Source organism: Teleopsis dalmanni, chromosome 2 (assembly GCF_002237135.1).
Source record: "Teleopsis dalmanni isolate 2A chromosome 2, ASM223713v2, whole genome shotgun sequence".
Lineage (NCBI taxonomy): Eukaryota > Metazoa > Arthropoda > Insecta > Diptera > Diopsidae > Teleopsis > Teleopsis dalmanni.
In genome coordinates, this window is record NC_051847.1 from 65,005,211 (window position 1) to 65,017,612 (window position 12,402).

The following is a 12,402-nucleotide window of genomic DNA, read 5'->3' on the forward strand; positions in this document are numbered from 1 at the left end:
ATTTGCTTCAAAAATTGTAGTCATCTTGGACGAGTATTTATGAATATCGAAGTTATAAAGTTTCATTATATTACAATATTTTTGGACACTTGACTAAGTTGATATTGTTGATTGAAATAAGTTGATAACTTAAGTTAACTCATCATAACTTCATAAATAGATTAAAATATATATAACTCAAAAATTTTTCGGGTTTTACTATTGAAAATTTATACATTAGACGTAATAAAGCATTAAATTATCCGAATCTAATTAATACTTTGTTCTATTGTAAATAACATCATCATACTATGAAGTTATATGCTATAACATCAGTAATTTCATACCTTTAAATGTACGCTACCTTAATTAATCTACTTAGGAAAACAAAACTTTTACTGAAATAGATACTGAATAGTGTAGATATTTTGTTGCCGAATGAAAAAGGAAAATTTCACAGGAATTCAAACGTATAAAGAGGCTTACAAATCAAAAGAAGACTAATTAACTTTCGATAGCCATAATTGTTCAAACTTTATTCAAGAGAAAACAGTCAAATTCGAAAATAATTGAAACCACAAAAATTTCCAAAAATCTCAGAAGCTTAGTCCAGATTTTTGAAATGTGAATTTATTTGCAACGGAAATAGTATGTAAAGTTATCTTAAACTGGAAACTATGTATTTTCATTAAAAGCAAAAATAAATTTTAGTTTTCAATTCATAACAGAGAAAGAAGAAAATCCATAAATATGAGCTGCATTGTTAATTTCCCGAAAATTTTTCAAACATAAAACACCTGAACTTCATGCCAGCATTGCGGTTGAAAACTCAAAACCTACAAGAGATGAAATTGCTATGATTGAAAAATTCACGTGGTCTACAGTTGAGTAAAATTTACGCGAAAACGAAAACGGAAGTTCATGGCTGTTATCGGAAGTTGGCAAGGCCCTTAAGTTTTGTAAGTGCTCAGGGCACGGTATGATGTGTGAATTTATGTTGTTAACAGTTTTGGTTGTGGTCTGAAACTGCAATTGACTTAAAGCGTTTTGCAAGCAAACTAGAGTCAAAAATCACAAAATGTGGTTTTAAGTTCGAGAATTGTAAACATATATTATACACAGTAGTTTAATGACTCCAAAACAGATTCAATTTGTTAAAATTAAATTTAATATGGAATGTTATTGTACCTAAATTTTGTACTATATAAGGCAAATAACTCCACCATCTAATATTACAGGATAAAATATAAGAAATTAAATTTTGAACTAAGCAAGAGAATATTAAAATTTTTATCGCTTCACAACATAACATTTTCTCTTACCTTTCGCTTAGACAATGCGAATAGCTTTTGAATATATTTAAAATATATTTAAAATATATTTAAAATATATTTATTTACAACAAGAAATCAGTAATTTTTACTTTTAGTTAAACTTAAATATCCTTACCACTGATTAAATTCTAATCGAATTTAACCTTTAATACTCATGGAATTTTCAGATGTACTTATAAGCATCAAATGATTTGATTTAGCAGATATTATTTCAATTTCAATATCCCTGCTGCACTGAAACTTTGAAATTATTCCCGTCTCAACGTTTTTTTTTTTTAGTGTGATAATCCTTTTTAATTTTACACTTATTGAGCTATAATCCATACAAGTTCTCTGATAAAGTCAGTTGGATAATAAGTAATCGTTCACAACTCATAAGCAATCATTGACAGTTGTTTTTAATGCATTGAATATTGGAAATATATTTAAAAATCGTGTAAAAAGTTATATAAAAACTATACATTACCTAATCACAAATAGCAAATGGCGATAACTTATACGTACGACAAAAAGACAACTCCTAAAATCTGTTTGCCCGTATATGATAAAAAACCGGCAGAAACATAAAGATTTTTGACAAAAGTTCAACGTGCTCTTTCTCAATCTAACCTAACCTAGACCAAAAGTTACTTTAAGTAGACTACATAAAAAGGAAATAAAAAATGTTAATTTTTTTGTCGAAAGTGACGTATCTTATGACGAAAATAAACTATTTAAAATTTGGAAAGGTTCGAATAGAAATAAAAAGACAACAACAAAAATTTTAGTTAATTTATTGCAGTTTGGCTGACCATACAATGATGTTCCGAGTGCTGCCAAGTACTCATCATCAGTGGTCTTAGGAAATAAACTATTTAAAAGTTGGGAAGGTTCGAACAGAAATGAAAAGATAACAACAAAAATTTTAGTTAATTTATTGCAGTTTGGCTGACCATACAATGCTGTTTCGAGTATTGCCAAGTACCACTTTAGTCCTGTAGACTCAAGCTTTGATAACACCGATCTTCTCCATGTGTTACGTGGTCTACCAGGTTTGCGTTTACCCGCTGGATTCCACACTAATGCGGCTCTTGATATATCAATGAGATTTTTATAGAGTGTGTCTCCAATCTATATCCAGCATCCTCTCATTAGACAGTATTTAATTTCTTTTAAACTACAGAGGCGCCAGAGCGCTTCGTTGCTAATTGTATCAGGCCAGAATACTTTGTAGTTGATCCATAGACATTTCTTATTGAAAGTTTGAATCTTTTTTATTTCATTGATGTTGATTCGTTAAGTCTTGCAACCATAGAGCAGTATCGATTCGACGCATGATGAATAAATTTTCAGTTTTGTTGATCTTGAGATTTGATTTGATGGCTATACTTTTTTCAATCGATCGAAATATTTTTTTCTGAAATGAATAATATGCTATATCTATATAGCCCTTAATGAAAATTTTATTATGATCATATATTTTCAACTGAAATGTGTTTATAACATTTTAAATTACTTTATTTTACCGTAATTAATAATGGTTTGTTGCGAAAATAAATTACTTTTAAAATACATTTCAAAGTAGAAGAAAAACAAGCTCATTAATTATGTAGTGGCTACTCAGAATAGAAGATCTGCATTAAAATATTTAAAAATATTACAGTAAAGTATACATTATATTGTTTTTTAAAAAATTGCATTTATATCTATAATTCAAAGTGCAAATAAAATGCAGTTTTATATAATGAGAATGCATAAATTCTATTACACATAAATTCTTTTACTGCGGACTTAAACTACTAATAACATTGGTGGCATTTGAACTTTCATATTTTACGCTCGTACCTAACGTATAAGCAAGTAGTTTCTTCGCATTTTATTTATCTGCACTGCAATGGAAACAGCATCAAGTCAAACAAGTACCACTTGTCATTTTAAGATTAATAGTACTTCACAATTCCAAGATGTGTTAGGGTTCAGTAGTGCGAGGTGATCGATGCATATATGAGTGGGATGATGTGAGTCCTTACGATTCAATTGATACCAATATGTGCACACAGTAAGTGCGAAAGGACATGAAAAAGGAATGAATTCTTATATCAAACGACACAATACTTTTAGATATTCTTTTTAGATATTCAGAATATTATTCATACTCATGCAGTAGAGCTGGGGAAAAAATAATATTTTAACAGTAACAGTAGCTGCCATAGAAATGCATAAATCTGTTTAGAAATGTATCGAAACGAGTACTTGGCTGTGCCACTTTTTCAACACTTCATGAAAATCAATTTTACTGAAGCATTTTCCAGACCTCCCACATTCGAGCACAGTTCAGAGATAAAAGCAGATTGCACATTACTGAAAATCTTAAATAAGCAAACGCTGATTTTTTGTTTGCAAAATTTTCTACTGATTCTACTGATTCAGCAATAAAATTTTCTCAGGTGTGATTTGATTTGCATTTCAATGTGGAATTACATCCACGCATTAGTTTGCTTTGGCAAATTTTCTCAAATGCTTTGCTTTTTGTTTTTTAAGAAAATATTTAAATATTTTCGATTTTATGGGATGGTATGTTTCTTTCCTATTTTGCTTCAGTACTTTTCAAAAAACAAATTCGTAATATAAATAAACTAATGAGAGAGATTCAATATGAAATCTTCTTATTCGAAATATTTCCACCAGTCACTATTCTCTATTGAAACAATTAAGTTGACGCAGCGATTCAGGGATTTAATTAACTATTGTTCCCTGTTGTTCCATAATCCGACGTGACGTGAAATTCTGTGCTGGAAAATAAGTAAAAAATCTTTGATAGGCAATTCATTCAATTTAAATGTCATTTACGTCACAAATTATAAGGACACATTATTTTTTCTTTTGTTAATTAGAAAATGAATAATGAATAAAGCATTGAATAGTTACAGTGAATTTTCAAGGAAGAATGAGTGAATGGATACAAGTGTAATATCACTTTTCAAATTATGGTAAATAAAGAAAATTTAAAAAATTTTTTACATCACTAAATGTCTCTCTAGTTTAATAATCAAGAAATCTAAAGCAGTCATTTTTAAGGGGTATGTCATGCACACAGTCATGGTCACGTCAAATGTCAATCAAATGTAATGTGAATGAAAAATGTGACAATAAGAACAAGAGAGTAATATACGATGAAACTGTAGCTATGGTAACGAGGCTTTCTTTCTGGCTCGTCAAATTATTAAATCAGTGCTGCTCATTAAAAATTGTTAGAAAATCATATTTTATAGTCGAATTATAAAGAGGTTTTTTCAAACAGTAGTGACCTACAACAACACAAATTTATTTTATATTATTTTGATTAATTGTATTTTATTAATTATATTATTTTAATAAATACAGATGTTTTAAGTATTGCCATCATTACTCTTCATCAGTATTACCCATCATTAGTGGTCTTGAAAATAATTCTTGTATTTAATTATTCGTAAATAATTTTTTAAGACTGCAAGTACCAGGAATCGAACTCGTGTCGAGCCAAATTTGAAGCTCAGAGTCAGCGTTTAATAGCTAACTGATCCAAAATCGTACTTGAGTTTTGTTACTTTGCTGTTAAAATTTTATTAACAAATTCACTTACTGTATTTATATTAGAACGAAATCATAAACCAGCTGTAGAATAATTAAATTAATTATATTTTTTATTTTTAATTGTTAAATTTCAATACTATTCTGTTTATCGAATTATTATAAATGTGAAGAGATATCTATACTTAAAGTACTACCTATTAAATTTAAACACAATCAGAATGTATCAAAATAACATTATGGATTTGAAAATTGAAATTTAATTTATTATTTTATTTTCCTTGATATTTAATTTACATATACAAGTATATAGATACACAACATAAACAGATACATTATCTGGCTAAACACAAAAATATAAAATTATATATAGCTCCTTGCGTAGCATAGAGCAACAACAAACTCCATCTAGCTTTGTCGATTTTATGCTTTTAATTTTATTTCCAGCCAAAAGCCTCTATCACGACACTCTGCTCTTAACGTTCCTATCCACTTTATAATTGGACAACCCCTTTTTCGCGAATCTTGTGGATTTCATTGTAGTGCCACTTTTCGGATTAAATTATCTGTATATAATTAAAAAAATTTTGTGTCCTATGATATAGAATCAATTTTAAATAAAGAAGGGGGCAATAGTGTAGAAACTTTTAAACACAAAAGTTTACTTTTCATCAAATGAACCCTTGAGCTGACCATTCACCTGTTTCGGATATTATTAAATATCCATAATTAGTGGTATTTGAAAAAATCTGTTGATTTAATTGCCCGTGTATAATTTTTGGACTTTATGTATCAGTAAAGTATACAGAAATGTGTTTTCTATTTTGCACAATAATTGTCGATTTCTACATACTATATAGACAATTTATTTATAAATTTAGTAAACTAAGTTCAATTTATAAGCATTTCCATTATTATGTTTCTTATTGGAATTTAATTTATTTTTATTATTACTTAGTTAATTTTTTTTACAGGATATAAAAAATATAACTACCAATCCTTTTGTATCACTCTTTCATACTTTAGAGACTTTTACTTGCCCTGACAGTTATATTTTGCCTCCTGCATTCACTGATATGGACTGAAGTACTCTATTAGCGAATTGCTTCTAGTTACTTATAGTTAATAGAATCATATAATTTTGTTTAAAAATCTATAATTTTTTTCTTAAATATGTCTCCAGTAATATGAAAACAATTTAACAAAAAATAAATTTACATTAACAACAAATTTTGACCTCATTACCTCCAATTAGCCATGAGAAAATTTTTTAGAATGATATATGGGCTAAAATTTAAAAAAGAAATATCCGTCACGTAGGAAAAAAAGGTCACATGTTTTTCTTAGGAAATACGAATCCATTGGGTTTTGAAGATTACATTTTAGACTAATTTTATATATTACCCGAACATATTTCAGGCTCAGTAAATGATAGACACTTAAAGTTTATTGCATTTCAAACATATTTAATCGAGTATTTATAAATTATTGATTGAGTGTCCTTATCTTCTAAGAAAAAAAGTGTAATTTGTTCCCGAAATGCTGGTCTTTTTTATTTTATTGCGAATAATTTTAAACAAATTAGATATAATAAAAGCAATTTTTGCTAAAATCTATCACATTTGTAGAAGAATGACCCATATGCATATATCTATATATATCTACTTATATATATATATATAGTTTGTGTTTTGTTTAAATCTCCTTATTTTATACAATTTCAATTTCAATAGAATGAATTTTTTAAATAAATAAAGAATGTTTAATAAAAATAATTTTGCTAAAATCTATCCTATTTGTAGAAGAATGTCTCAAAGCATACATGCATATATCCATACATATATATGTAGGTGTATAAAGTTTATATATTATCTAAATCTTATTCAATACAATTTCAATTTTAATACAATGAATTTTTTAAATGGAAATGTTTAGTCTAACAGAAATGCCTTTAAAATTGCAACTAAGCAAACTAATACAGAAACCGAAGGAAGGTTTATTAGTCAAATGCAAACAAAACCAATGACTGGCTCAAAATGTCCAAAACTGCATAACCAAGTTTACTATGTACACATTTTCCAAAGTAAATATTTATTTAGTGTCCACTACATATTCCGATTTTATATATATCAATATTTTGAGTTTGTAAGTATAATTAACTTATTGCTTCAGCCAACAGTTTTCATCACGTATATATTGTGAATTAAATCAATTTTATTGAATGAAAAACTTTTTCTGAATATTTTCCATTTTTTTGAATTGACTTTCAGGTACGAAGGCGCGCCCAAGCTCAACAACAGCAGCTACAACAACAGAATCTGCAGGAAGCAAGGTCATACTGCACCAGTGAGCCAAGGCTCAGTGAAACGGAAACACCACCCCAAAGGCGTAAATTATCCCAAAGGAGACCGCAACCGCACGGTAAGTCTCAAATGCTAACACGGCTTATCTGCTGCACATATGCGTACCATATCGACACTGATTTTGAATATGTTTTCAAAAAAATCTGCATAAACACAAACGATTCCGCGAACACGTATTGCCTGAAGACTTGTATTTTATCGAATCAGATCAGCCGCTTCAATGGCTTAAACTATGACATAAGCTGATTATTTAAGGCAAACTGCCTGTCGCATTTTTGCAAACTACAAGATATAAATTTAAAAAAAAAATTTGTTTTTTTTCTTTGCAAAAATTTCTTTGGATAATTTTTGAAGTATATGGCATATATTTTAGTATTTTCCAGTGTCACATTCTTGATGACTCAGACGATATTTAAGCAATTCATATTTAACTTAAACAATTCCCAAATGAAAAATGAAGTAAGGAAAATTCTTTTACTCTGTTTGTTTTAACATTGTAATTGCTTTGAAGTTTAGTATTTCTACTTCAAATCGATTTGTATCAGCATTTCGTTTTCATAAAAAATTTTACATGTCATCAGTTTCAAGTCTAAGAGCTTTTATAATTGCCTTCTATGGACAAAATAAGTCACTTGAGAGACATTTTTTTACAGCCTGACATTTCGATGATGACTGGTGTTTTCAACATTGGAGCAAACATGAATTTACAAAAGGGCAAAGCATTTTTCTTAAATACGTAAGTAGATTAAGTTTAATAGTTGAAATTCCACAAATCGATGGAATATGAAGACAGACTTCATTAAAAACTGAAGAAGTTAACAACACAATACGTTAAGAACTTGTCAAACTAAAGTACTAATGCAAGGAAATTTTATAAAAGAATAGGAAAGTTAACAACCGAATTCATTAAGCACTTAAATCAAACTAATATTATTAAGCAAGATTTTCAACAAATGTAAAAACATACTTAGGTGTAGTCCAGTTTTATATTTTTCACTACAAAATTTGGCCTTTAGCGTTAATATAAACCATTACGCAATGTATTTTATAAAACTCATTTATTCAATCTTGGTGTATATTACCCCACAAATGGGTGACAGATGACAGACCTATTATCTTATCACACCTTCATCTTGCGTTATTTAGATACTGATAGAAATTTATATATTTAGTTTAACTAGAGAAATATTTCCGTCTTCAGTTCAGTCCAATCAATTCATGTATATATATTGAATCATTTATAATATAAATTATAACTTATATATACATATATATATATGAATTATATATTTAAATATATTACATATAGTTATAATTTATAACTATCGGAAACGTTTTCTACATGCAGGCAGAATCTCTCTCAAAGCAAAAATGTCTTGAAGTAATTACAAAATGCTTATAAGCATATAAATGCAATATAATCTGCGAAAGTTTTATACATATCAGAAAAATTGATTAAAAACCAACAATTGCGGTAAATACATACCGATAACAAACAAAATATTGAAACAAGTACATGCTTGACCAGCTGAGAATGTGATTGATAATGATTTTATAATATATAATCTTAGAAACTAACTAAATTAAAATCATCTCAGTTTCTTAACAGAAAAAAGCTCGGAATATACTATTCTTACCGCTAGAATATATTTCAACTAGTACTAAAACCAGTAGAAACAACCGCCTCTTTAATGCCAGGTATTCAGCAAACTACATTAATTATTATTTAAGTAATAGGCTATTAAAGCACCCCGACCTAAAAGATCTATTGTGCGCCTAAAGGCCCAACTAGGACAATTTTAAACTATTTATAAATCTTGTAATTGCTGTGGACTTAATTTTACCTATTTGACTTGGAATTAATATCCCGCTTCCAAGGTAATCGAGTCTACATCTTGTCACCGAACATGTTCTGATGTTTCCGTCTCCTCATGACAGAGTCGACAGGAGTCACTTTCTACCACACCTATAATCTTCATGTGGTAATTAAGTCTACAGTGTCCTGTAAGGAGTTCAGTGTAGATTTTAATATCGTTTCTGCTAAGGCCAAGGATAGCATCAACTTTGAAGTGATCAGGATTAATGAATCTTTTTGACTGTCGCATGCCTGTTTGGACTCTCCAGTGTTCAAGTAGATGTTGTTTCTCCCGTTCACATAATAAGCTATTTGTGAAACTATTTGTTACCCCGCAGAAGAGCTCTGGACCAATGAAAGGAGTACATGCACCCTTCTTTGCTAGGGAGTCTGCTATTTCATTGCCATCATGCCCTTCGTGTCCCGGTACGCACATAAGAGTAACATAGTTGCTCGATGCTAGGGTGTTGAGAAGTTGAAAGCACTCCCAGACCAACTTTGATTGGAATAAGGATTTTGCTAAAGATTTAAACTACATTAATAGTCAGCACAGTGATAGATGGACTATGCCATGCCGGTTTTTGTTTTAGATATTCCTAATTGGTGTCGCTGAGAGTTAATCGTTGGGACAATCAGTTTCAGTTAATTTAAGCTAACTAATTATAACATATATGTATGCCATGATGTTATGAAAGCTATTTAAAAAAATATCTTTTAACCGACAATCAATTTTTTTATAATTCTGATTTTTCACAAGTTTATCATCATAATAATCGGTTAATTTAGCAACACCTTAAGGATCTATAATAAGTATAGGATCTCCATAAGTTAATAATATTACTAAATAAATGGCAATATTATCCATTGAGTAGTAAAAATATTAAATTACTAAATTACTTGACAATACTCGAAACAGCGTTGTATGGTCAACCAAATTTCAATAAATTAACTAAATTTTTGTTGTTGTCTTTTAATTTCTCTGTGAAGTCTTCTAACTTTTAAATAGTTTCTTTTCGTCATAAGACGAATCACACTTGGCAAGGAAAAATTAACATTAATTTCACTTTATTTTTGATCACAGTGTTTTATATACCTATGTTATATATGGCATATATGGTATATATATGGTATAACAATATTTTTGCTTAAACGTAAATATTAGCACGAATATAAATCGGGTAAAGTCAAGAAATCCAGTAAATTTAAGCAAATAATAAAATTATTATAAATATCGGATTATGATTTATATTGTATCTGACTCCATTATGGGTCAGAATGGACTCATTTAAAACACAATTGTTAAATTGTTAACAATAAAAAGTAAAAACACAAAAATGTAATAAAATTGACAAGAAATGGGCGAATTTCTCTTTGTATTTGTATGAGAAAATAAAAATAGCAAAATATATTTATTGTATTGTATATATATCCGTCATTAAAACATGAAGACATAAAAATACTTTTACGGACAATGCAAACATTTTTATGAGTCTCATCATGAGCGTTTAAGAGCCATGAACCCCAACTTGGGGCAGTGAAATAATAAACGTAAAAATTAACAATTGCCTTGAGTTTAACAATTCAGGCGAAGTGAGGAGCAACACTGCCTACTAAGGACTTTTCTTATTTTTTTTTTTTTTATTTTTTTTTGTATTAAATATAATGAGTGCATTTACTGCGAGTGTAGCAGGAAGGAAGGAAATTATGTCAAAAAACAAATTAAGATTTTCGTGATTAAAAAGATTAATTTTTTGTTTAACCTTATGAAATTTTTTCCGTTCCCATTTTTATTTCCTTAAAATACGAAATTCAGTATTTTTTGTTTTGTTGACAACGCATGTGAAAATACGTTCGTGAAAACTTATAAAAATCGTTTTCACATTACAATGGAGGAAATTTGTTTTTGCATTCAGAGTTTGTAAAGAAAGTTAATTGAAATCTCACATCTCATTTTGAAGATTGATAAAAACACACCAGCAATCTCACTTTATACTGACACCAACTTTTTCTTTTCTTCCAGCACACATACTTGTTATTTAAATCGTATAAAAAGTTAAATTAAAGGAAATTAAAAAAAAATTTAATTTACAAAAAGGAAATACTCTGCTTACATAGTATTTTTATACAAAAATAAATTGTTTTCGCCAATTTTATAATATACCTACATAAACATTTAGAACTCTTACAATAAATAATAAACAATTTTTGTTAGAATTTTTTTAATTGAATACATTCGAATATATGCTCAATCGTAAGATAAGTCCCTCAATTATTTTTTTTTTTTCAATTTGATTTTCCAATCAAGCACCTAGATGCAACAACATCTTTGAGATAGCTTTCGTCTTCAGATGAACGAAGGCTAAGAGTAGGAAAGACTTCCCTCAAGCATGTTCGATCTTGTTATTGTGGGTCATTTTCTTCTGCGAGTACCTTGCGAATTCCACTCGAAAGCTATTCTAGCAATGTCATCTTCATTTTTTCTCAACGTGTGCCCGATCCACTTCCATTTACGATACTTCATTTCCTTAACTATCAGTTTGTAGTCTACTATACTGTAGAGTTCTTGATTTGAAATTATATTCAACCAGAATATTCCACAAACTCTCTGCAGATATTTGTTGACGAATTTTTGTACTTTTCTAGATAAGAACTGGATACGCTATGTTTCGGAGCCATATAAGAGGACAAGTTTGACGCTGGTATTAAAGATTCTAAATTTGGTCTTTTGTTCAATATTTCATGAATTCCACACTGCCCAAAACTTATGGTGAATCAACATTTGCATCCGCATCTCCATCTTTTAAAACCATGCTGCTAAGAGAGCACAATATCGTCAATAGTTACCTTAAAGTTATGGATGTTGATCCTGAGACGAATTCTGTTTGTTGTGGTGACACTCATTAACTTAGTCTTATTGAGACCGACTTCATCGGCATTCCTGACCAGGACTTCGAGTTTTCGTTTTGTAGCTTATGGAATAGATATTGTCTGCGTAGTCCAAGTTACATAGTTTTTCGTGAATTTCTTCTAGCCATTTATTGTTTGTTTTGCTTAACACTATGTCTAGTACTGTGATGAAAAGGAACGGCGATAACCTTAACGAACACCTTGAACGTGTTTGATTATTCAAGATAAGGCTTTAGTACACCATCATTGCGAGTATTATATTAAGCATCTTATATTAAGCATTGAGCTTAAATTATAAAATAATAAATTAGAAGTACATGTATGCAAAATGTACCGAATATATAATTTTAGATTTGCTTATTGTATTTAGATATATAAAATATATTAAATCATTTTGGGCAGTGATTTTTTATGG